Here is a 27,902-nt window from a genome sequence, read left to right as displayed (position 1 = left end):
TTTCAAAATTTAGGTCAAGCATCACTTCCTGGTGGAAGCCTTTCCGACCCTACACCTGGTAGAATTTCCCACCCTGCTCCACACTCTATTGTATTTAAGAAACGCTTCTGCCACAACTAGGGACAAACTTGGTTGCATTTACATGTTGTGATGGATAGCAAAAATGGCCACATGTTCTAATATGTATGTATCCATACATATTATATGACTTACAGCTCCCTTTCTCAAGAGCAAGATTCTTCCTCCACTCCTTGAATTTGGACTGATCTATGATTGCTTTGGCCTTTGGGACAGTACAAAGACCAATAGAAGCAGAGACCGAATATAATTAGACACATCGTGACTTGCTCTCTTACCAAAAACGAAACCCATCACTCTCAAGTATATTCTAACTCATAGTGACCCTGAAGGACAGAGTAGAACTGCCCCATAGGATTTCCAAGGCTGTAATCTTTACAGAAGGAGAGTGTCATGTCTTTCTTCCACAGAGCAGCTGGTGGGTACAAACTGATTACCTTTCCTTTAGCAACTGAGCCCTTAACCACTGCACCACCAGGGCTGCTCCTTGCCTTCCTGCTGCTCTTCAAACACTGAGAACCCATGGGAACAGCCCAGGCCACCCTAATAAATGACAAGAGACCATTAGAGAGAGAATCCCGCTGAGAAGATTTCAGGCCCTCTGCCCGCCAGCTGACATGGTGGCTGATTCCAGCTACATGAGGGAGCCCAGCCGAGAGCGGCTGAGTCTGCCCCAGACCAGAAGAACCCCAAACTGCCAACCCGCAAAGCTGTGAGCGAAGTAACTGCTTGTTCTTTTAAGGCACTTCAGTTTTGGGTCATTTGTTATACAGCAATTGATAACTGATAGATTCATTAACTGGGCTGTTTCTCTCACCAGACTGCAAGGAATCTTTTCTTAATCATTTCTGTATCAACAGTATCTGGCAGAGGGTTGTTCCTGTAGTCATTAGACAGTAGAAATTTCTTCATTTGCATAATTTAAAAGTTTCTATCATTATGTTTTAACTTTCTTTTATAAATAAGATATGGCTGGATTTGCAAGTCTAAGCTGAGTGTACATGTTTTTTCCTGAGGTATTAATCCCTTTTTCTTGCTATTACTCATACATTTAGACATAATTCCCATATTATACTTCATATTCACTGTTCTTTTTTTTTTTTTTTTTATTCTGCCTTTCCTGTTTCTTTTTTTATTGGAATGATGAAATTTCTCTTACTTTCTTTTTCCTTCTAGCTATTTGAAAGTCGTATTTTCAATTCCTATTCATTCATGGCAAACATGAGATCTTTGAACATTTTAATATTTGGTATATTGTATCAAGTTCATATCTCAGTTCTCCTCTCAAACAGTAATTTTTTGCTAGCTGCCATTGAGGTGACTCCGACTAATGGTGAACTTAGGTACCACAGAACTAAAGGTTGCCAGGTCCTGTGTCATCCTCACAAGTGCCAGCAGTTTAGATTCCATCATTATGGCTAATGTGCCAGTCCATGTCACCAAGGGTCTCCTACAGCCTTGTTGGCCTTCTTCTTCACCAACCATGATATTCTCCTCTAGGACTGATTAATCTCTCCTGATGACATGTCCAAAGCAAGTGAATCGGACAGTATTCTCTTGTGATCTGTAAGGGTTTAATTGTCTAATTTTCAGAAGTAAATCTCCAGGTCTTTCTTCCTAGTCTGTCTTAGTCTTGAAGCTCCACTGAAACCTGTCCACCATGGATAACCCTGTTGGTATTTAAAATACTGGTGGCCTAGCTTCCAGCATCATAGCAACATCCAAACCACCACCGTACAGCAAAGTAAGACAGGCAGCGAGCTGAACAGCATATTGTTGTTGTTAGGTGTCATCAGGTCAGTTCTAATTTATAGTGACCCTATATACAGCAGAACAAAACACTGGCCAGTCTTGTGCCATCCTCACACTTGTTATTATGCTAGAGCCCATTGTTGCAGCCACTGTGTCAATCCATCTCACTGAGGGTCTTCCTCTTTTTCACTTTCTACTTTACCAAGCATAATGTTCTTCTCCAGGGCCTGGTCTCCGCTGATAACATGTCCAAAGTATGTGAGACAAACACTCACCATCTGTGCTTGTAAGGAATATTCTGGCTGTACTTCTTCCAAGACAGATTTGTTTGTTCTTCTGGCAGTCTGTGGTATATTCAATATTGTTCACCAACACCATAATTCAAAGGCAGCATTTCTTCTTCGGTTTCCCTTATTCATTGTCCAGCTTTCACATGCATATGAGGCGTTTGAAAATGTCATGGCTTGTGTCAGGCACACCTTAGCCTTCAGAGTGACATCTGTGCTTGTCACCAGCTTAAAGAGTTCTTTTGCAGCAGATTTGCAATACATCATTTGATTCCTTGATTGCTGCTTCCATGAGCGTGGACTGGGGAACCAAATAAAATGAGATCCTTGATAACTTCAATCTTTTCTCTGTTTATCATGATGTTGCTTATTGGTCCAGTTGTGAAGATTTTTGTTTTCTTTATGTTGAGGTGCAACCCGTACTGAAGGTTGTAGTCTTTGATATTCACCGCTAAGTGCTTCAGGTCCTCTTCACTTTCACCAAGTTTGTGTTATCTGCATATCGTAGGTTGTTAATGAATCTTCCTCTAAACCTAATGCCACGTTCTTCTTCATATCGTGCAGCTTTTTGGATTATTTGCTCAGCATACAGATTGAATAAATGTGATGAAAGGATAGAACCCTGACACAAACTATTCCTGATTTTAAACCACATAGTACCCCTTGTTCCCTCTGAAAAACTGCCTCGTGGTCTATGTACAGGTTTCACATGAGCAAACTTAAGTGTTCTAGAATTTCCGTTCTTTGAAGTGTTATCCATAATTTGTTATGATTCACACAGTATAATGCCATTTCGTAGTCAATAAAATGCATGGAAACATCTTTCTGGTATTCTGGTATTCTCTGCTTTCAGCCCAGATCCATCAGACATCAGCACTGATATTCCTCATTCCCTATCCTCTTCTGAATCTGACTTGAATTTCTGTTGCAACTTCTTTTTAATGATCTTCAGCAAAATTTTACTGGGTTTGGTATTAATGATATTGTTTGATAGTGTCTGAATTTTGTTGAATCACTTTCTTTGGAATGTGCCCAAACATGGATCTCTTCCAATCGGATGGCTAAATTATTCGGCATAGACGATTGAGCACCTCCAGTGCTGCATCTTTTTGTTGAAACATCTCAGTTGGTACCTGTCAGTTCTTGGAGTCTTGTTTTTTGCCAATGCCTTCAGTGAAGCGTGGACTTCTTCCTTCAATACCATCAGTTCTTGATGACCTGCTACCTCCTGAAATGGTTGAACATCGACCCATGCTTTTGTGTGTGTGTGTGTGTGCAGTGACCCTGTGTATTCTTTCCATCTTATTTTGATGCTTCCTGTGTTGTTCAATATTTTGCCCGTACAATCCTTCACTACTGCATCTCGAGGCTTGGATTTTTTCTTCAGTTCCTTTAGCTTGAGAGATGCCAAGCATGTTCTTCCCTTTTGTTTTTCTAACGCCACGTCTTTGCACATGTCATTATCATACTTTGTCTTCTCGAGCCGCCCTTTGAAATCTTTTCTTCAGCTCTTCTACTTCATCATTTCTTTCATTTGCTTTAGCTACTTTACGTTCAAGACCAAGTTTCAGAGTATCTCTGACATTCATATTCGTCTTTTCTTTCAGTATAAGGGCTGTATTTGAGGATACCATCATTTTTATAACTTGCAAGTATCCTCTGTCAGGGCAGTTATTGACTGTAGCTGCACACCACCTAGTTCTTCTGGTTTCAGGCTGATGGAGTCCCTGGTTTATGTGGCCGTTAAGGGAAGACCTGTTATTCAAGGAATTATACTTAGAGGAAAATTTGTATATTTATGTATAATTTAAAGCTTCTCCTTTAAAATTGCCTTTCCCTGAACAGAAAGCTCTCACCATGTCATTATGAGAAATACTCTTCCAGTGTGAGGCAGAAAGAGATGTCCATATTTGAGAGTCCGATGGTACAAATCTCAGTAGCCAAGACACAACCACATCAACTGTGTGTGTGGGTGGGTTGTATATGTCAACATAAGGGTCTGTATTTTTCTGAGTATGAAGGTAGGATTGGCGAGTTAAGGAAGAAAGAGATGGAAGCATCTTGGGAGTGGAGTGCAAACTCCGTGACAGAAGTTGCAGCAGGGGTCTCTCAAGAGGGTTTTAGAGGCCAGTTAGAAACCTAGGAAGCAAAAGGAAATAGGGCCACTGGAGGGCAGCACTAGAGTAGTGGTGGGGGGTAGCAAAAATAATGGTAGTGGAGAGGGCAACAAAACTGCCCTGAAAGGAGTGGCAAATTAAAGATCCTAGACAAAATTCAGGTTAAGAAAAGTAGGAATATAAAAACATTCTATCCTATAGCTCTCTTTGCTGTGAGGGTTTTTTAGGCCCTTCGGGAGATGTGGGGAGAAGACATAGGAGGAGAAGGGGAGTTCCTGAATCTAGGGGAGGAGTCTGCAAGCCATCTTCTGCCCTAAATGATGTGGGCTCTGGGCTCCTTCAACTTCTCACTCCCAGAACCTCCTGAGATATTTTCTTAATTCTTCACATAGTACATTAATATCATGTCATTAGAAAATATAATAATTAAGTATGCTTCTCTCTAACCACCCTTTCCCCCATCCTATACTCTCTGCCCTAGTTGTCCACTGGCTTCCTTCCTTTCCACCAGGTACAGATCCTAAACAACAGAGTGCCTCGTCTGCACCTGTTCTGGAAAGCTCTCGAACTCCCAATGAATTCTGTAGCTTGATCCCTCACTTATTCCTACATTTCTTATTGATATAAGAATTTGGTTAATTGCCCACCAAATGACAGGAAATGCTTTCGCAGGACGCTCCTCGTTATGACCTTATCCATTCCCAATTTCTTCATCTTGTCCTATCATGGCTCTCTTTTCTGGTGGAAACCAGACCCTTTGTTCTGTAACACACATCAATCTGGGACAATTTTTCCTCTCACCCTTATCTAGAGTCTTAGAGAAAGGCCTCTTCCTTCTGTATCACTGTTTCATCCTCTCTGGGTGAAGAAGTCCAATCATAGTGATGTTCTGAAGGATCTTTATCCCTTTTCCCAGTTCTTCATGATGCATGACCGTTTGGTGACTTGGGGACCTCGGTTTAGTCCGGAATTTCCGTGATAGAGTAGTTCCAGGTGCTCTCCCACAGAATCTCAGATCGACACCCTCTCCAAAAGAGTAGGTGAGATCAGCGTGAACTTCCATAACCCTGTGTGACATCATTCCTGACATTGCTCAGTTCCATGGGCCCACTTTAAATAGAAACACAGCAAAAAGAAAAATATGAAACAGTTCAAGTAGGAGCTTGAATACTGCCACTCCCAGACTGGGAAATGGGGGCTTAGATATAAAAAAGGAATTGCAACTTTTCTCTGCACTCCATGTCATTACTATCCCTTGGTGGGGAGAGAGAGAGTACAGGGAATCGTTACAGTGTGACCAGGAGTTGATTTCTCCAAAACTTCTCATTTGACTCTCTTGGAATCGTGTCTCTTCAGCCCTGGTCATACAATGTCCGCTCTGAACACCTCTCAGGTCTCCTTAGCCTCTGAGGCTTCACACAGGCTCTTCCCTGTGACTAGAAGATTTTCTCTCCCATCCCATCTGATGGCCTACTCTCTGGTGAAGCGTGGTGGTTAAGAGAACTGACCCCATTGGAACAGATTGGGCTTATGAGCTCACCATAAAATGCTAAGACTCAGGAATTTGTGGTCAGCCAGAATAGGAGGTTTAGGAGTTGACTTGGGGAAAGTCCATGACCTCTGCATCTTCCAGGCTCTGCTTTCACTCTGGAGCCCATTTAGAAAAGGAACTGGTAAATGGAGACAGCATTTGAGGAAGCAATTAAGAACATTGGGGTGGTGATGACTTCTCAGAGGAAAATAAAAGTTTCAACAGGGAAATGCTAGGGTCTACTCTTGTATGACTCCAAACTATAAATAGGGATGAGTGGTTGGAAAACAGTAGAACAAAAGATGATCTCCATCTGGTCAGAAATGTTTCAAATGCCTCAGTGGCTTTAGCCTGTCTCCTCAGACTTCTCTCTGGAGAAGACATGGGGCTTCCTGGACCCGGGCCTTTTGTCACCCCTTAACTATCCAATCATATTCCCAACTTGGTTCAGGCATCAATTCCTGGTTGTGCTCTTCCCTAAATATCCTCCTGGTAGATTTGTTCACGTCTTGCTCCCTACTCCATTGTACCTGCAAAACCCTTTACCACAGCATAAAACACAATTGCATTTACTTATTGTGGTTGATGTAAGAAATGTCTACACATTCATCCTCTCTCTGTGCCCATCCCTTCTATGAGACTCTGGAGCGCCTTTCATTAGCAGTAGGAGTCTTTCTCCATCCCTCAGTTGGGGCTGACATTATTGTTTTGGACATTGGGATGGTAGAAAACCTGATAAAATGAGAGAGTTGGAAGACTTTACATTGAGACTTCCCTTTTGTTGCTCTTAAACCCTGAGAACTCATGGGAACATCCTCAGGCCAGCCTGCTAGATGATGGAAGACCAATGGAGGGAGGATCTAGCGGTTTCACTGACTTGATGTTATGAACTGGCTCCCAGCTACCTGGAAGCAAATTGTAGACACATGAGGAAGCCGTGTTGTGAGCCACTGAGGCTGGCCCAGATCAGAAGAGCTCCAAAGTGACAACTTGAAAAATTGTGAGCTGGTAAATTGTTGTTGTTTTAAGACACTACAATTTGGGGTCATTTGTTACACAGCAATACATGACTGATACAACTGTTAACTTGGCTGTTTCTCTCACCAGGCATTGAGGGAAATTCTCTGAGTCATTTCATCATCAAGAGCAACTGCCATAGGGTCTCACATATAGCTGTTATAGTGTAAATGTTTGCTGACTTCGTGGATGAATGAATAATATGAATTGTAAGTGAATCAGCACAAATTCATGTGTGCAAGAAAACTTGATATTTCTTTAAATAAACTGAATTCCAACTCAGAGCTCTCGGCTTACAAAATTGGGGTAAAATTTTAACCTTACTTCTTTGCAGGGGTATATTTGGTGTTGGTTTATTTTCTAGGTACCCCGGGGTCTAAAGAAGGACCAAGATTTGGAGATCTTTAACACACCTATCGCCTCAGCCTATGTGGGTGATCTCTCTAGAAGTATTGTCTCTGCAGCTTCCATTCCCAGATGGAGCATGAGAACCTTGGCAGGGCTGGGAACACCATAACGTGGTTTGTCTACTTGTGTGCCTGCATTACCCTTTGAGGTGCTGCCACCTAGCCCAGGGCATTATCAAGAAGCAGGCCTCACCCCTTCCCAATGTGTAGGTCTCTGCTGTCTGACTCCCACTCTTCCTCTGGGTTCCAGTTCACTCAGCGTGTTTACTCCAGTGAGCTGAGACTCTTACAACAGAGTCTCGAAGTCTCAGGGCTTTAACTCTGTGAGTCCAACTACCTCTTTGAAATGAAGTAGGGAAGGTTGAAAAACATAGGAAGATTTTATTTTGAATTTAATGTTTCAATAAAATTTCTTGCCATGCATTTTCAAATGGTTCTGCCTAACAATTCCCTCTGTCCTCTTACAAGATGCAGGACGATGAGGAGGGAATGTTTGTTGTGTCATAATCTCCAGAAGGATGCAAAGGGCACATGGGGTCCATTCCCCCCGATGCTCACACTTGAGCACCACACCCACATGGAAATCTTTGCAAGTGTTACTGAGTCCCTCACACATCCACAGTGAACAACTTTCAGATTCTCATAAGCAGGAATTATTTGTGTCCTAAGACGAAGAACTCCTTGGAGACCCTACTGTGTCCTACAGGGTCGCTGTGAGTCGGAATCGACTGCAAGGCATTGGGTTTTGTTTTTGTTTTTTGGGGGGGTGGTTGATGTCAGCTGCAGAATAGTGTTTAAAAAAATGTTGACAGCGTAGCAGGTAAAACCAACCAAATGAAACTGAAATGAAATGTCTTTTTTCACACTCACTAACCTCACAGTTCCTTCAAAGTGTTTACTTTCCACTGGGTTCAGAGGCAAGAGGGAACTCTTCATGAGAGAGACACAGCTTGGGACACCTCCAAAATTGTACGTCTCCCTCCTGATGTTAGGTAACATTACATACTGTTTGGCTGGTTTATCATCTGAGTGCTCCACAAACATAGAAGGACCATGCAGGCAGGACCTTTCTGCTGTGTTGGTCAGAGTATCCTGGTTCCTGGTGCCTAAGAAGCTTCCAAAAATGATATGCCTGATTGAAAGTGCGTGGGTTTTTACAAAAACCATGGAAGTGCTCTGTTTATGTAGTTACAATAGTGAAAACAAACAGGTATAAGGAAATGGAGACTAGTTATGTGTAATTAGAAATGGAGACTAGTTAATGTATAATGAGAACAGAACTTGTTAATGAAGAGATAAAAAAATAAGATGTGTTAATAGAATGTACCCCCTTCACTTTGGCTGGAGAGAGATATGGTAAAATGGGTTGTTTTCGCCTACTGATTTATAGGTTCTGTATATTTAATTGAAATGTTAGTCTTTTGGGAGTCACAAATATTTCTATTGAGATATAATTCACCGGTCATAACATTGCCTTTTATAATGTGCACAATTCTGTGGTTTCTAGTATATGGACAGAGTTGTGCAACAATCACCACTGTCTAGCTTCAGGATATGTTCAGTACCCTGTAAATAAACGCCCTACATATTAGTAGTCATCTCATTACTCCTTTCCTCCAAGACATAGCAACTGTTAATCTACTTTTTGTCTGTGTTGGTTTGTCTGTTCTGGATATTTCATGTAAATGGAATCATGTACCCCACAGTCATTTCTGTTTGGCTTCTTTCACTTAGCATAACGTTCTCAAGGTTTGTCCATATAGTGCCGTGTATTAGTACCTGATGCCTTTTAATGGCTGAGTAATATTCCATTTTACGAGTATACCACAGTTTATCTATCAGTTCATGACTTTTGGATTCTCTCCACATTTTGGCTATTTATGAATAATTCTGCTATGAAAATTCTTTTGTAAGTTATTATGTGAACGTGCTTCAGTTGTCCTGGATGCATACCTAGGAGTGGGATTGCTATGTTGCATGCTAACTCTATGTTTAACTTTCTGAGCAAGCACCTAACTGTTTTCCAAAGCGATTGGATCATGTTACATGTCCACCAGCAATGTATGAGGGTTCCAGTTTCTCCACATCCTCACCACTTGTGTTGTCCATCCTATTCATTTGAGCCATCTCAGTGGTTTTGAAATAATAGTGCGTTTTGGTTTTGATTCTCATTTCCCTAATGACTAATGAGGTTGAGCTTCTTATCATGTGATTATTGACCATTTCTATATCTTCTTTGGAGAAATGTCTATTCAGATCCTTAGCCTACGAATTTTTCTTCAGATTTTTGCCTGTATTTTTGCTTTCTTCATATAGTCTTTCATATGCCAAATATCTGTATCTGTATCTTACCAGTTTTAGCCTTCACAGCTTTGGGGTTTTTAGATAATCTTTCTCTTTTACCAACAAAAAGCAAAACAAAAACTCTCATAGTTTCTTCTGAAATTTGTATGGTGGCATATTTTACTTTTAAATATGTGATCCTTTTGGAATTTCGTTTCCTGTAAGCTATGAGAAAAAGGATGAAAATATTTTTACAGGTGATCTAAATGATTACCAAATTGCTGCAAGCACTCCTTTTTGCCTTTTTGCATAAGCCATATCTTAACTGCATTTTCCCATATTCCATGTAGAAAAGCATTTTTACGGAAGGAGGCCCACCATTCCCAGCCATTTCATTTTAAGGTTTTGCTTTGCTACAATAGAAATCCCTTCTATACCTTATCTACACACCTGTTCTCATAGCCAATAAAAATTTTGTGTGAGTAGGACTCCTGTGAATTTATAAGATGAGGTTGAGTTTTATAACTGGTTCCATGTGGTGCAGCCCAGCAGGAGGATAGACAGAAGCAGTAGCTCCAGAGGGAACAGAAGGTATAAGAGCCTCTAGAGATTTGCTGCTGCATTTCACAGAAAGCTCTAGTCTTTTCTTTATAAGCCTATCATTATATATGGCCATCACCTTAGAACAGACGAGAATAGTGCTTTTTAAGTGAGGCATTCAGGACAGAACTGGATAAAAATGTAGAACAAAATCCTAATTCAAAAAAAAAAAAAAAAAAACCAGAATTCTAGGTTGACAGAGATTGGAGAAACCCTGAGAATATGACCCCCAGACATCCTTTTAGCTCAATAATGAAGTCACTCCTGAGGTTCACCCTTAACCAAAGATTAGACAGGCCCATAAAACAAAATGAGACTCCAGGGACATACCATCCCAGGAACAACTGGTTGCATGTGACCACCAGGCTTCCTGACTCCATCATTCTGCTTTCCATACCAATGTTATTGTAACCTTGGGATCTTGGGCAGTGGTGAAAGTTACACACTGTCCCTGCCATTAGGAAGGGGACAAGCCAGTGCGGGTGGGAGGGGCAGTGGGGAAATTCGGCCTAGAGAAAGGACAGACCACCTTCCAGGAACCACACTGGCCTTCAGAGAGCTTTATTGGCTGTGGTTCACCTGGCCAGCTTGTAGGCGTCAGGGTGCCGTAGGGCTCGGTGTTTAGTCCTCTCTCTCTGTTGACACCCTCTCTCTCTGTTGACACCCTCTCTCTCTGTTGACACCCTCTCTCTGAGATGCCTCAGTGAGTCCACAGCCATCGGTCTGTAGCTGAGGATGTGAGATTCACACCTCCAGCCATTTCAACTCCTCCTGGGTCCAGACTTATACTCAAATATCAGCTTAAATCTCTGTATCGGCCTCTTCATGTATAAAATGTGCATTATAATGGTACATTCCTCATAGGGCTATCATGCAGAACAAATATCTTAGGAAAGGAGAAGCCCTTACAAGAATCCTGGCACCAGTGCATGTACTCAGTAAGTGTTAGCTGTTAGTATTATTACCTGACATCTCCATGTGGATATCTTAACAGCTATGCCATGTTATCAAGTCCACGAAACAATTCTGGTCCCAACTCCATTCCACACTTATAAATGAATTTCTGAAGGTTTCAGTGATGGGAGTCTGTGTGTTTTTCCACACAATGGACATGGGTACAAAATGTTGGTCAGGGTCTTCATAATAAGCTGCTCGAAAGTTCATAGGAGTGACCATTGAGACAAGTTACAACCAATTAATGCAGAAAAAAAAATAGAACCACTCTCAGCTGCTCATGCTAGTATTCTCAGTCCAGAATATCTGGTGAGGGCACTATTATGGACTGAATTGTGTAACCCCAAAAGGTATGTTGAAATCCTAACCACTGTACCCGTAAATGTGACCTGATTTGGATATAGGGGATTTTAAAATTATATTAATGAGGCCATACCAGTGTAGGGTGGGTCCTAAACCTAGTCCCTTCTGAGTTATAAAAACAGCAGAATAGACACAGACACACTCAGTGGCAGAGGAAGACAGACAACGGAGCAGATTCATCTACAAGACCAGGAACACAAAGAGTGGCTGGAAGCTGTTAGAACCTGAAGTAGACGTGAGCCATGCCCTGAATTCAGGCAGGTAGCCTCCTGAACTGTGAGAAAATAAATTTCTGTTCTTTAAAGCCACCCAACTGTTATTTTTTTTTTTCTTACGGCAGCACTAGGTAACTAACACACATACCTGTGCTTATAAATCCAGCCCAGTGTAAAATAGTGCTCTCCGCTCCGTGGTCTAGCCCACCTGAATCCTGCTGTTTCCCTGTCAGTGTCCTCTGCTTTCACTGAGAGCTGTGACAGAGTTGCCTTGATGCTGCTGCAGAGAAATTCACTTTATTTTTTACTTTGTATTTATATAAAAAAAAATTTATGATTAACTAATATTAATTCTAATATTTTCTATGGTTTTTAAATTTTTCTGTGGAGACATTCTTATAATCTATGAATAATAAGTTTCTTTTTGTACTCCAGTGTTAAATATTTAATGGAAATAATGAGAGAACGCATCCTTATTTTATTTCTAATTAATTTTAAAGAGAATGTCCCACATTTCACCAGGAATTATCATGCGAGTTGTAGTTTTCCACATTCGGGAACTCCTTTTCTGTTCCATGTTTGCTCAGAGTTCTTATGTCTCAGTGTGGTTGGATTTTATCTCTGCTTTTTCACCGTCTCTTGAGGTGAACCTATGTCTTTTCTTCCTTAACCTACACATGTGGTGAATTAAATTATTAAATCTTTAACGTTCACTCAAGCTTGTATGCTGACAATAAACCCCCTTGATGCTCGCATGTTACGTACATTATACTTTGCTGGATTTCTTTGCCAGGATTTTCTGTAGATTTTTGCATCTCAATTGCTTACTGTGCTTGTCCTGTAACTCCTCTTATACCTTCCTTTTCTAATTTGGTATCAATATTAAGCAGCCTTAGGAAACAAGTTGGGGAGCATCTCATAGCTTTCTCTTCTTTATTGACTGTGTACAAGATTGAAATGATCTGTTTTTTGCATGTTTGCTGGAACCTGCCTGAAAGTGATCTACCAAACCCAAAACCAGTTGGCCATTGAGTTGATTCCATCTTTGTAGGGAGATCTTGAACTACTGACCCATTTTGTGTAGTGATTAAAGGCCTCTTCTGATGCTACTTTACTTAGAAAAATTCCCACTGCATGTTTTAGGCTGTTAGGATTTCATCTTTAAATATTATGTGGTTATCACTGTTTTCCACCTGATCTAGGTCAATTAATCCCAGATTTTCCATTTTCCTGAAGTGAGAGTGTGTATCTACTCCTGGTACCAATTCCCTTATCTAAGACTTATTTACAAAGAAAGATACAACCCAGCCTCCTTGAGTCCATAATGTGAGGTTACCGTCTCATATTATGTGATTTTTTTTGTAGTTGTTTTTTTGTTTTGTTATTTTTTTCTTTTATGTATTCTGTAATTGTTCTTTTTCTTAATTTTTTTTTATTTTCCTTTTTTCATTTCACACCTATCTAGCAGTTTTAAGAAACCTGGTGGAGTAGTGGTTAAAAGCTACAGCTGCTAACTAAAAGGTCGGCAGTTCGAGTCCACCGGGCGCTCCTTGGAAACCCCATCGGGCAGTTCTACTCTGCCCTTTATGGTCCCTATGAGTTGGAATGGATTAGATAACAACGAGTCATTGGTTCTAGTGGTTTTAAGGTTGTGCATTTCAGGTTCAGGTCTATAATCTAGCTGAGAACTGACTTCGGGTTCAGTGCGGTGAGGTGCACAGTTGCACCTGTGCGTCAAGAGAAGGCGCCTCAAGAGCTAGGGGAGGGGGCGGCAGGGATGCTCAGAGACGGGCACCTGGGGGAGGTGCGAGGTCCCGGACAGCCCTACCACAAGCTGGCGGGGAGCAGGAAAGAGCTGGCTTCAGGAGCCTTTTGTGACAGTCCCAGCCCACCCAGCCTCACCTGGACCTCAGACCCAGCAGGCTGGCAGGTCCCAATAGAATTAGGGGAAGCCTGAGGCCATAGAAGGTGAGATCCAGGGTATATACCTAAGCCTTATCACAGTGCTTATGATGGGATGGGAGGGCAGAGGAGGCATAGGGGGACTTGGGTCCAGACAGTGGACACAGAAGGGTGAGAACTTGTGCTTAGCGTCAGGATCCGAATGTGTAGGCCTTTGAGATGCACTTCCCGGAGGAGAAGGTGAAGCCACAGAGGCCACACTGCCTGGCACCCACCCCGTCCCCCTCCCAGGGCCCCAGACTGGACTCACCGCCTGTGCTGTCCTAGGAGAGCTCCCCAAGTGTGGTACTCTTAGTTTGAGGAGCAAGAGAGCCCACCCTGGTCTAGGCTAGGGAATTTATTTCCTCTGCTCTCATTATGGGTGTAAGCGGACTCTTGTCTGTACAGACTAAAGACGAATTATCAAAATGAGCTCAAGACTCCAGATTTGACTTAGACATCATAAATTAAAACAGAGAAATACAACTTTAGCAATAAGTGCCTACCTGGAGCCCAAGTTGCATTAAAAAAAAAAAAACCTGAACAAGATCCCAGAGGGAGTGAATGATAAGAGGCTCCTTCTTTTGCCACCCTGTGGTCCCAAGGTTTTTCTTTTCCCAACTCCCAAGACTGTATCAACTGCTCTGAGATTTTTAGAATAAAGATCCCCAGGAATATCACTGCTCCCACCCCGTGAGGATTTCCCCAGTGCTGGGTTAGACTAAGACAGAATCCTCCTGAGACTTCCGGGGCCTGTGTACTGGTTCAGAGCCAGTTCATTTTTCCTGCAATTGGGCATGACCCCAGGACATGTCTCTGAGAGTGCTGACACTTCCAGAAGCCAATGCCCCTCTCACTGAGTTTCTCTGTCTTGGTCTCAGGATCAGTCAGGACAGCTTGTCACCTCCGGAGTGTTTCTGTTGAAGGACACCTAAGCAGCACTATGGGTTTGTCCCTCACACCCTGCAAACCTGCCTCCTCTGAGTGGGGCGAGGAGCTACTGAAACACTGAAATCATTGAAACTAGCAGAAGCCACAGCCCATGGTACTGGGAGAAAAATGGGAAGGAGAGAGAGTTGAAAAGGTATAAAGGCCCAGTTGTGAAGGCGACCAGCGGCCGGGATGTCCTCAAGCCACAAAGCTGACAGAAGCTGAATGGCCTCAAACCTGCTGCTCCTGAGCCCATCTTTTCTTTCAATGGAAAAAGCCTTTCCCTGCTCTTATGCAACTGGGCTGGAAGGGCCTTTGACTTATAACATGAAGCAGCCTCCAGAGCCTGTTGGGGCAAGTGATGGTCAAGGAGGCTCTGTCCAGTCCCACCCTGCCCTTCCCACTTGTCAGAGGACCAGGAGTTTCAGTCTTCCAGCTCCTGGGCTGATCTAGTGACTTGTAACAGGATTTCACTGGACCTCGAAACTTTGAAAGATGGGAAATACTGCCTGGGTCCTGGTCTCATTATAGAACTTACATACAGGATAAGAAGAGGAGTTTGGGGCTTGACACCTGACATCTTAGCAAAGGTTTCTGTTTGCTTAGGAGGGAAGAGGTAAGAAAGAAGGCAGTGTCTACTACGTCCTTTGCCATGTGTGTCAGGAAATCCTCACGAAGAGCCTCTCAGGTAAGGAGTGATGGGAAATGCCTTGGTTTACTCTTAAACTTTGTCCTTGAGGCATTTTCTTTTTGGAGTGCATGTAAAATGTTGTCCATTCAAGGAAACACTCTAATTCTTATGTAGACTTTGTACAGAATGACTATGTTTGAAAACTAAATTTGGTACTTCAGCAGAGAGGTTACTTCTCAGAGAAGGCCCATGGGGAAGTTTATACCAACTTCTGTGGTGCTGCCATTGTTCCAAGGAGCCCTGGTGGTGCAAAGGTTAAGTGCTTGGCTGCTAACTGAAAGGTCAGTGGTTTGAACCCACCCAAAGGCTCATAGGTATAAAGATGTGGCTACCTGCTTCCATTAGGTTTACAACTCATGAAACCCTGTTGGGACAGTATTGCCTTCACTCTTGGCCGCAGTGACTCAGAAATCCACTCAATGGCACCTAGCAACAAGAACAAAAAGCCATTGCTCCCAATGTGCCTGAAATGCCTCTCTGGGGAAGGCCGGCCTCCAGAGCCAGCTCAAGGCCACATCGGATTTGAGACTCATTTTTTATTACCACACCTTATTTTGGGTCCCAAAATTTATTTTCCATTTTATTCACCAGACTTGACTACAGACATCTCTCAGATATTGTCAAAATTAATTCTATTCTCTAATAATGATTTTCCATCAAGAGTATATTCCGAAGTGTTTCCAAGAGACTGAAAAATCTTTCCGAAGAGTCTTGTCCAGTGCCATGTTGTGCAGTGACTACAGTATTAAAAAAAAAAAAAAACAGTATTAACACAGTATATTTACCCACATTGTTCCCACGTTTTCTGCTTTCCTGAAATACGGCTGAAATTCCAAGTCTACCTCCTGAAGCACTTCCATTAGTGTCTCATTTGGGAGATGTCTGGTGGTGATGAATTCTCTCAGTTTTCCTTCCCTAAGAATGGCACTATTTTTTCTTTACTCCTGAAGGTAATGATCGGATATAGAAATCTGGGGTAATGTTTCTGATCTTTCAGTGTTGAAAAAATGTTGTTTCACAGCCTTTCAGCCTTTGTGGTTTTCTGATAATGAAGAAAGAGTCATTGAAATTATTTTTCCCATGTGAAATGTATTGTTTTCTCTCTAGCTTCTTCCTGGGTATTTTCTTGATCTTTGTTATTCTGCAGTTGATTATGATGTACTGTACTTTTGTGCAAATAATGCACACATTATAGATATTTTTTGCGAACTGAGCCTTCCCCTTCCCGGGTACTCTTATGAGGACGGTGCCTAATTTTATTTATTTTTTTTATCTGTTGGTGTAAAAAACTAGCATAGCATGCTTGCAAATATGCCGGTTTGGGGGAAGGGGAGCGTGTGATTTGCAAAAAACACATAACACAATATTTGCATAAAAATACGATATTCTCACAGAGAATTCTTTAGGATTAACCTGTTGGGGTTTGCTGAGCTTCTGAATCTGTAAGTTTATGTCTTTCATCACACTTGGAAAGTGTTCACCCAGTATTTCTTCCAATATGTTTTCCTACAGCACACATTTTCTCCACTTCTTCTGGAGTTCTAATAAATGAACAGACTTTTTCTCTAATTCTTGAGGCTCTGTTCATTTTTTTCCATATTTTTTCTCTCTTTTCAGAATGAATATTTTAAACTCATCTATTTTTTTCTGTCATCACCATTCTGCTATTGAAACTATCAAATGAATTTTATTTCTACCATGTATTTTTACCATGTAAAATTTTCATTTGCAATAGCACCTATTATCCTTCCATTTATTTAAAAAGCGTCCCTGTTATTTCTTTGAGAATGATTAGAACAGCATTTTAAAATCTGTGTCTTATGATTTCGAGACTAAAAGTCCAGCTTAATTTTATGGAGAATTTTTTCTTTTCTTTTTAGCAGTCTATTGACCCAGTTATGTTTAGGCTCTAAGTTCTGTCCCATCTTCTGTATTCTGTGGTTCAAATGTTAATTCAATTTTTGAAGGCTTTGCAGTTGTATTTAGGTCTAATCTATGTGAGCGCCGCTCAGTCTGGAACCTTGATGGCGTTCTAACGCATAAAAAAAAAAAAAAAAAAAAAACCCATAGGGTGGCTCTTAAAGGATTTGATAACGCTTCTTGGGGTCAGGGCAATGCAGATGCATCGGGGGGTGAACCAGGAATTCATAGCAAGTCTGCAGAATCTCTTTCTTGCACAGTCTCCTCTCTTTATTTCTCTGCTGTTCTCTGAGTTCTGAAGGAGTGCTTTCCTGGCCCACTGGCAGGAATGCTGAGGCTTTAATCTCTTTATTCTGTTGTGCACATTAGTGACTGGTTCTGCCTATGGGGCCAAAGCACTGGACAACCAACCAAAAGGCTGGCAGTTTGAACCTGTCACAAAGCGCCTCAGAAGACAAGCCTGGCTATCTGATTTCAAAAGGTCTCAGCCTTTGAGGTATAATTCACTAGGTGTCAATTAATAGCAGAGAGAGATAAAAAATATATTGGAGCTTCCTCTACAATATTTGGCCCTTCCATAATCTGGTCAGAGAGAAGGATTCTCCTCTGCCAGAGTTTCAGGTGTCTGCCCAGCTGCCCACCTGCCCATCTCTCCTTTACAGACCCTCTATCCCATTTATATGAGAGAGGGCTTCTCTGGGAGCTGTTTCTGTCCACAAAGGGTCTGCAGCTCTGGGATTTGGGCTCATTTAATTTCAACCTCTGGAATGTTCACACTTTATGTTCTGGTTTCCCGCCCCACCCCACCCCCCACCCCATCCACCTTCAACAGTTTCCCTTGCAGAATCCTCAGATAGAGTCCCATGCATTTGTCCAGATACTTAGTTGTCAGATACCAGCATAGCCACAGGGGAAGTGCTGGTTGTGGTTGGTGGGGGAGGGACTGTACACAGAAGGAGCTGCAAGACCTGGCTGCCTTGTGTGAGCAGAACGGGGGTGTGCTGAGGGACGAGTGCTGAAGGTGCTGAGTGAAGGGGAGTTTAATATAAAGTTGGATCAAGGAGAGTTTGTTGACAAGGATTTATTGCCATAGCAAGGGTTCTGGAAATGGGTTTAATATGCCGTGAGATTGCTTTTGGAAGTTCGGAAAAGCCAACGGCCCACATTCTATGAAATCGAAATACCAGACCTACTGTGTCAGGTATTGGAAGAGGGAATAAATTCCTCCAATATGTGGGCAACTCTAAGTTAGTCTTCTATAAGACCATTTCTTGGAGGTCCTGAAGGACACCCATTTCATTTAAAGAATAAGGAATGCGGAGATGAGGGGAGCACCAGCAACATGGAGCTTACCAATATGTATCCTTTGTAGGGGGTCCCTGGGTGCCACAAACAGTTAAGTGTTCTATACTAGCTGAAAGTTTGGTGGTTTGAACCTGCCCAAAGGCACCTCAGAAGACAGTCCTCACGATCTGCTTTTAAAGGATCACAGCCTTGAAAACCCTATTGAACACTTCTACTATGCCCACATGGGGTGGTCATGAGTCAGAAAGGACATGATGACAGCTAACAAGAACAATTCTCTATAGGCTCAGGTTTGAGTGGAGGCTGGGCAGCCTAGTAGCAATGTAAATCATGGTATCCCAGCTGAACAGAGGCCAGGTGGAAGTACTTAACTGTCAGAAACAAGTTGTGTGTAGATTACCATAAAGGTCAGTAGCTCAGAGTATTAGTTATCTATTGGTGCATAATAAGTTATCCCCAAACTTATTGGGTGTGAGATAAATATAAAAATATTAAACCCATTCCGATAAATTTGGAACTAGACAAAAATTTTGGTATCACTCAACATAGTTTTTAGGTGAAGGAATAAACTAGAAAATTTAAATAACTAGTACAAGTATTAAAAGAGATATTTAAAATAATGATATAATTACATACCTGCATAAAAGACAAATGCATCAAAATCAATGGTTTCTCTCCAGTATAGAATAAGGGTCTAAATTTGGCAAGGGTGGGAAGGGCAGACCGTTCTCTTTCCGCTACTACTTGACTGTACCACACTGTGTCCAAAACTGTAAAATATTTAGCAAAACATCGTTTTAACCAGAGCAGCAAAGGACCTCTATGAGGGAAAACAGTGTATTAAAGTACATAAAATGAAACCTGAATATATGCAAAAATATGCCATATTTTCAAATGGAACGTCTTGTCAATTAAATGGAGGTCCTTAAAGCTAATATATAAGTGGAATGCATTTCCAGCCGGAATATTAAGATAGTTGTTTTTGAACTGTATACAGTAATCATATGCTACAAATAGTACAGTAGATAACAAAGAATAGATAATAAAGAATATTCCTGTTGTTATGAGACTTGGAGTCGATTTTTGACTCAAAGCGATCCCGTTTGACTGCCCCATAGGGTTTTCTAGGTCGTAATCATTATGGGAGCAGAACACCAGGTCTTTCTCCCTCGGAGACACCTGGTGGGTTCGACCTGCCAAACTTTCTTTGGATTAGAAGTTGAGCACTTAATCGCTGCAAAACCAGGGCGGTTTTACCAAAGTAAAACATGAAAAAGCAGGATAGTAACAGGTGTCTACCTCTTCGGGTAACAGAACAAATTGATATTACATAGCATAGAAATTGACAAGTAGACCAATGAAAGAGAAAATCTGTTAAGAAGCCACAATAACTTACAAAGGTCATATTTCAAGAAAATTATATTTATTTAATAAACGGTGCTGACTCAAGTGATCGTTCTGGGGGACAAAGCTTGCAAAAATATGATACACAAATGATAGATTTGGAAAATCATGTGAAATGGAGATGACAATGCTTAATAACAATTTCCGTTTTACACACAAGGATAAAAGTTAAGCACTTGAACAATGAGCAGTGAATTCAAATACTTCATTCAGAGTAAATCCACATACCCAATAAACACAGTCCAAGTTAAGAAAATATCAAACTGCCAGTGAAAATGGCATAATTTAAAAATCAGCACCACCTGTGGCTGGCTGGGCTGTGGGGAGAAGGATGCCCTGAGACGTGGCTGGAGAGGTGCATTATGGCAGCCTCTAGGGGAAAGACATGGCCATGACTCTGTGCTTTTAACATTTTTTGAATTGGAAATCTCACTCTGTGGAGTCTATTCCACAGAAACAAATCCTATAGTATAGATAGGATAGTTATTATTAATATGACCAAACTTTGTCCATTGATGGTGGAATGATAGAGAACTTATGGTAAAGCTACATCATCAATAAAACAGGGAGTCCTTAGAATGAAAAAGAGTTGTAGTAGTTGAGTGGGAGAAATCTCTATGAAGTATTATGGAAGTATTACTGAAACAATCAAGGTGCAGAGAAGTGTATATAAAATGCGCACATCTGGGTTAAACAATATCAATTGTTTGAATATGCTTGAATACCTGTTTATGTTTATGTGTGTGTATAAATGAGAAGACGAGGATACGTGTATGTCCGTGTGCGCTTGTTTAAGCAAGGATAGGAGAGACGACTTACCACATTGTTAACCTGAATTACCTTGGATTCACTTGTGGGAAAAAACAGGGGGAGGAGAGTTAGAAGATACAGGAAGAGTGGACTTAAAAAGCATGGATGATAATGCTTCGTATTAGTAGTGTTATGTATGGACAAATAAATGTGTCTTGAGCAGAGAAAGCCAGAATATTCCTTAGAAGTAAGGATGGCTTTGGACATCTTATCAAGAGGAACCAGTCCCTGGAAAAGGACATTATGCTTAGTAAAGCAGAGGTCCAGGGAAAAAGAGGAAGACCCTCAATGAGATTGATACAGTGGCCGCAACAGTGTGCTCAAATATAGCAACGATTATTAGGATTGCAATGACCGGGCCGAGTTTTGTTCTGTTGTGCCTAGGGTCACTGTGAGTCAGAACTGACTTGATAGCTTCTAACAACAACATGTATAAGTCCAGATAAAGTGTACTGAGTTGATATCATCTCTTTAAATTATTCATGTAAGTTAAAGACCCAAAAATATAGTGTTAGTGCCATATCTAATGACTTACAGAGAATCAAGGTAGAATGTCAAGTGAAAGAAGGGGCGAGAGCAATGTGGGTCGAGTGAGACCAAGTCTCCATAAAGCAAACACCCCAGCAGATGTACTTGTGTACCTGTGACTGTGTATATGTGTCCCTGCAGAGAAATGTAGGGAAGGACACACATGTGTCTATTAACATTGGATACCTTGTGGGAGAGGGAGCAAATTACATATGAGGGTGGGACCCTGATGGAACTTTTTTGTCATACAAATCTGTAGTCTTGAAAATGTAATAAAAAACAATTTCAGAACTTTAGAAATTGATAAACATCATAGATACATGTATATTTTAATGTGTTCCGTTAGATATTTTAAATAGTTGAAAATTTTCTATAATGACAGACAAAAGATTTTAATCACTGGAAGGAGAGTACACCACAGACAGTAATAATCAGATCCAGTGCATTTCTTCTTGTTCTTGGAACCAGTGAGCTCTTCTGGTCTCTATAACTGGAAATGACCAAAAATAATTTTGGGAAGTCAGTAGAGTTACCCCTCAAACACGTTTGCAAGCACATGTCTACAGCTAAATGTAGAAGGCTGGACACCATGTGCGATTCACTAGGTAACTCATGATGCTCCAGAAAATTCTCTTTCCTGGATGTGCTGATACCACCTCCTCCCTGCCTTGACCCACCGTATAACCCGCCTTTGTGCATTCGAGGCCCTTTTCAGGTCTGAGCCTTGGTGAAATGTGCGCACCTGACCCATTGCTTCTCTGAAGTAGCCCCTTAGCTGGAGGAGTGAGAGGTCTGCTCGGTGGAAGATGAAGGAAAAGAGCTCTCGGATTGTTTTGGAATCTTCCTGGGCCTGGAGCTTCGACTTTTTGTTTGGGATGTTGTTGACTCTTGCGCATTTTCCTCTTGGATAGAGACCTCTGAGAATAGAGAGTAGATTTAGTTGAGCTTTCAGGGTCCTTATCCCCACCTGTGAGCCCAAAGCTTTGGTCATAGGGACCCCTGGAGGCCTCGCAATCACCATATCCTCCACCTCTGTAGACTCCATGGTTTCTTTCTTCTTCCCCAGAGACCCACCACCCTTTGGGGGCACTGCTGTGGAAGACAAAGTCTCCATTGTAAAGTGACACTGTTTATGGTAGTTCATTTTTTAAGAAGTTGTTTTTCTTTAATTCCACATTTATTGAATTCCAATGAATTTGTTCCTTTGGAACTTAGAAATGACCTCATTCCCCTGAAACTTCATAATAAATGTGTGACGTCATTGAAAGAAGTTTTCTATAAGGGTGATTTTCTTAGTAAATTTGGGGTGTAAGCACTGAAACGAGAGCAATGCTCACCTCTTTTCAACCTCTTTTACTGAAATGCTGTTTTACGGAGAAGTTATACTTAAAGAGAAGAATGCGTATATTTAGTTAAGACTCTTACATGTATACCTCTTTCTTGTACCCTTCTTAACCAAGCTACAGTAGGGGATTAAAATTGCTTTTCTCGGAAGAGAAGCCCTTGTCCTTATTAGAGGAACGCCTTCAGCGTGAAGCAGAAAGAGATGTCTGTATCTGAGAACCTGATGCCAGAAACCTCAGATAGACAGCACACAACCACCTTAACTGGTTGTGTCTGGGTGGGTTGCCTATGTCAACCTAAAGGTCTGTGTATGTTTGTGAATATGTGGGAAGGACTGTAGACTTAAGGATCCAGAAAGAGATAGAGCTAGGTCGTGTGTGTTGGATGGAGGGAAAGCTCCAGAGACAAGATTCAGAGACGGAAGCTGCCAGCAGTGTGTTAGAGGGATACAGAGACCAAGGAGGGAGCAGAAAGCAGGGCTGAGCCACTGAAAGGCAGAATGGGGCAGCAACAGAAAAGACAAAGGGGGTACACTAGTTGGAGAAAGGATGGAGAACTGGGAATGATAGCAGAAACTGAGGTTAGCTATAGTTGGAATTTGAAAATTCTTTCTTGCTAGGCTTTGCAAACATCATGCTGATTGAAGAAAGTTAGTCACAAAAGGACAACTACTGTATGATCTTACTTACATGAAATAAGCAAATATATAGAAACCAAAGATTATTGGGGGTTGCCAGCTGTGACAGGGAGGCGGGAAGGGCCTGAAATCTTTCACTGTCTCATCTCATGCTCTCATTCTTAATCTCTTTATACTCTCTATACTTTTTCTTTTTAAATTTATAACATTTCTATTACTTAATCATCATATAACTTGAGTTTTAAATAAAAAAAAAAAATTCAAAAAAAGAGAAATGAGTAAGAGAAGGTGCCACCGTGCAATACTTTGTGTCAGCTGGGCATCAGGGAACCAGAGTGACAGAATGCACTTCTTCTTTGCGGAAAGCTTGAGCAGAGTCACGGCAGCTACAATGACCATGTCATATAGACACTCCAGTAAAAGGTCTGGTTAACTAGAACTTTGGAAATTGGGTGAGTGGGTAGAAAGGAATGCATAGCAGAGAAACTGAAGATATATATATATATGTATATATATGTGAATTAAAATAACTTTGTGTAGCTAGTAATTGCCAATGATAATTCATCGTGGATTTCTGAGCAGCAGATCCAGGTAACGATACCTGACTTCAAGAAAGTTTGCTTTGGCATTATTGTGCACAGAACACCCAAGGAAGAAATACAGCTCCTCAACGGGAGCTGATGCACTGCTTCAGCAAATCTTAGGATATAAACTTAGAAGAAAAGCATCATCTCCCGAAGGTCATAAAAGTTGTTTATGAGTCTATACCAGATTTTCTTTTATTTTTTTTATTGTGCTTTAAGTAAAAAGTTACAATCCAAGTCAGTTTCTCATACAAAAACTTATGTACACATTGTTATGTGACCCTAGTTGCTCTCACTACAATGTGACAGCACACTCCTTCTCTCCATCTGTGTTCCCTGTGTCCATTCAACCAGCTCCTGTTCCCCTCTGCCTTCTCATCTTTACTCCAGATAGGAGCTGCCCATATAGTCTCATGTGTCTACTTAAGCTAAGAATCACACTCCTCACCAGTATCATTTTAGGTCCTACAGTCTAATCTTTGTCTGAAGAGTTGGTTTCAAGAATGGTTTTAGTTTTGGCTGACAGACAGTCTGGGGGTCATGACCTCTGGGGTACCTCCATCTCAGTCAGACCGTTATGTCTGGTCTTTTTACTGGAATCTGAGGTCTGCATCCCACTTTTCTCCTGCTTCATCAGGGATTCTCTACCATATTCCCTTTCAGTGCAGTTATTGGTGGTAGCCAGGCACCATCTGGTTCTTCTGGTCTCAGGCTGATGGAGTCTCTGCTTTATGTAGCCCTTTCTTTCTCTTGGGCTAATATTTTCCTTGTGTCTTTGGTGTTTTTCATTCTCCTTTGCTCCAGATGGGTTGAGAGCAATTGATGCATCTCACATGGCAGTTTGCTAGCTTTTAAGACCCCAGACGCCACTCAACAAAGTGAGATGCACAACGTTTTCTTAATATGCTTTCTTATGCCAGTTGACCTAGATGTCCCCTGAAACCATGGTCCCCAGACCTCCGCCCCTGCTACTCTGTCCCTCAAAATGTTTGGTTGTATCCTGGAAACTTCTTAGCTTTTGGATAAGTCCTGTTGTGCTGACTTCCCCTGCATTGCGTGTTGTCCTTTCCTTCACCTAAAATAATTCTGTCTCCTATCAAATTAGTGAAAACCCTCTCCATCCCTTCCCACACTGGCATCCATTGAAGAGTGTTTTCTACTGTGTTTAAATCTTTTCTTGAGTTCTTATAAAAATGGTCTCATACAATATTTGTCCTTCTGTGACTAATTTCCCTCAGTATAAAGCCTTCCAGATTCCTCCATGTTATGAGATGTTTCATGGATTCATCATTGTTCTTTATCACTGTGTAATATTCCATTATGTGAATATACCATAATCTGTCCACTCATGTGTTGACGGGCATCTTGGTTGTTTCCATCTTTTTGCTTTTGTAAACAGTGCTGCAATGAATATAGCTGTGCACTAATCACTAAAAAGAGCATTTCAAGATCTATCCAGAAGTACAACACTGCCAGTGATAGCGTAATATTCATACACATACAAGGAGTACCAGTTAATACAATCTATTTAAATTTACACACCAACCACTAAGGACAAAGATGAAGAAATTGAAGATTTTTACCAACTTCTACAGTCTGAAATTTATGCAATGTGCAATCAGGATGCATGCATAACTACTGGTTATTGGAATGAGAAGTTGGAAACAAAGAAGGATCAGTAGTTGAAAATACGGCCTTGGTGAGAGAAATGATACCAGAGATCACATGATAGAATTTTGCAAGACAAACGACTTCTTCATTGCAAATAACTTTTTTCCACAACATAAACAGCAAGTATTTTTTTTTTTTTTTTATAAGTGTGGGCCTCACCGGATGGAATACACAGGAATCAAACTGACTACATGTGTGGAAAGAGATGATGGAAAAGCTTAATACCATCAGTCAGAACATGGTCGGGACCAACAACAGAACAGTCAACTACTCATATGCAAGTTCCAGTTGAAGCCGAAGAAAATTAGAACAAGTGTATGAGAGCCAAAGTATGACCTTGAGTCTATCCCACCTGAATTTACAGACCATCTCAAGAATAGATTTGACATGTTGAACACTAATGACCAAAGACCAGATGAGTAGTGGAGTGACATCAAGGACATCAGACATACAAAGAAAACAAGAGGTCATTAAAAGGGGAAGAAAGAAAAGATGAAAATGGATGTCATAAGAGACTCTGAAATGTGCTCTTGAACATCTAGTAGCTAAAAAGAACAGAAGAAATGATGAAGTAAAAGAGTTAAACAGAAGATTTCAAAGAGCAGCTATGGAAGACAAAGCAAAGTATTATAATGACATATACAAAGATCTGGAGTTAGAAATCGAAAGGGAAGAACACCCTCAGCATTTCTCAAGCTGAAAGAGCCGAAGAAAAAATTCAAGCCTCAAGTTGCAATAGTGAAGGATTCTACAGAGAAAATATTGAACAACTCAGAATGTAGCAAAAGAAGATGGAAGGAATACACTGAGTCACTACACTAAAAAGAATTGGTAGATATTCAACCATTTTGGGAGGCAGCATATGATCAGGAAGCAATGGTACTGAAGGAAGAGGTCCAAGCAGTACTGAAGGCATTAGAGAAAAACAAGGCTCCAGGAATTGATGGAATACTAATAGAGATGTTTCAGCAAACAAATGCAATACTGGAAGTGCTCATATTTCTATGCCAAGAAATTTGGAATACAGCTACCTGGCCAACTGACTGGAAGAGATCCATACGTATGCCTATTCCAAAGGAACCAAATGTAGAAATTATCGTCAATATCACATGCAAGCGAATTTTTGCTGAAGATCATTCAACAGTGGCTGCAGCAGTACATTGACAGAAACTGTCAGAAATTCAAGCCGGATTCGAGAGGATGTGGGAACAGGTATGTCATTGTTGATGTCAGATGGATCTGGCTGAAAGCAGAGAATATCTGAAAGATGTTTACCTGTGTTCTATCGACTATGCAAAGGAATTTGACTCTGTGAATCATAACAAATTATGGATAACATCACAAAAAATGGGAATTCCAGAACACTTAATTGTGCTCATGGGGAACCTCTGCATAGATGAAGAGGCAGTCATTCAAACAGAACAATGGGCTACTACTGCATGGTTTAAAGTCAGGAAAGGTGTGCATCATCCTTTCACTATAATTATTCAATCTGTATGCAGTCCACATAGTCCAACAAACTGAACTGTATGAAGAACAGAGCATCATGATTGGAAGAAGACTCATTAACATCCTGTGATATGCAGATGGCACAGCCTTGCTTGCTGAACGTAAACAGGACTTGAAGCACTTACTGATAAAGACCAAAGACTATAAAGACTTAGGTATGAATTACACCTCAACATAAAGAAAACAAAAATCCTCATCAGTGGAGCAATAAGCAACATCATGATAAATGGAGAAAAGATTGAAATTGTCAGGGATTTCATTTTACTTGGATCCACAATCAACACCCATGGAAACATCAGTCAAGAAATCAAATGATGCATTGCATTGGGAAAATCTGCTGCAAAAGAAATTTTTAAAGCATTAAAAAGCAAAGATGTCACCTTGAAGACTAAAGTGTCCCTGATCCAAGCCACGGTGTTTTCAATTGCCTCATATGCACGTGAAAGCTGGACAATGAGTAAGGAAGACCTAAGAAGACACAGGACCTGGCAGTGTTTCATTCTGTTGTACATAGTGCCACTGTGACTTGGAACTGACTTGAGGGAACTAACAACAACAACAACGCAAGGCAATACACGTCATGATGATATGTAATTTATTTCAAACTTGGAAGCCATTGGAGGATATTCCTTTACATAATATGTACACCCTGACTTTCTAAGGAGACAACATGGGTGTTTCTTTGTAAGCAAAATCTCCTAAGAACAGATACTTTTGAATTGGGAGCAATACTTTAATTGGAGTTCGTTAGGAGGCTCTGAGAAACAATTTTTCTGTGATAGTGTATATGTCTTCTTCTATCATTCACTTGTTTTAGAATAACTCACCTTTGAATGAGAATATGTTAGAGCAGGACATATGACGAAATATAAACACAAGAATTTGCTAAAATGAATAAATTTTTAACACTAAAACAGTTTCATCTGGGAAAAAAAATTCTTTTATATATATATTGTTGATCCTCTATTATATACAGAGAATTTCTATTTTAATAACTTTCTTTTCTTTCTTCCTACCTTCCTTC

General features: G+C 41.0%; 1 long non-coding RNA gene across 1 annotated transcript; it reads right to left on the bottom strand.

Moving 5' to 3' along the window:
• Positions 1–15,734: 15,734 nt before the first annotated feature.
• LOC126058132 (uncharacterized) lies at positions 15,735–22,042 on the bottom strand. Its single transcript, XR_007513112.1, has 3 exons — positions 21,876–22,042; positions 19,028–19,161; positions 15,735–15,903 (listed from the first exon to the last, which is right to left on the bottom strand). It is a non-coding gene; the product is annotated as an uncharacterized LOC126058132 (long non-coding RNA).
• Between the last annotated feature and the right edge of the window lie 5,860 nt (positions 22,043–27,902).

The sequence above is a fragment of the Elephas maximus genome, chromosome 14 (assembly GCF_024166365.1).
Source record: "Elephas maximus indicus isolate mEleMax1 chromosome 14, mEleMax1 primary haplotype, whole genome shotgun sequence".
In the NCBI taxonomy this organism is placed as follows: Eukaryota; Metazoa; Chordata; class Mammalia; order Proboscidea; family Elephantidae; genus Elephas; species Elephas maximus.
The sequence above is the reverse complement of the archived record's forward strand: the minus strand, read 5'-3'. Positions and strand labels throughout refer to the sequence as shown.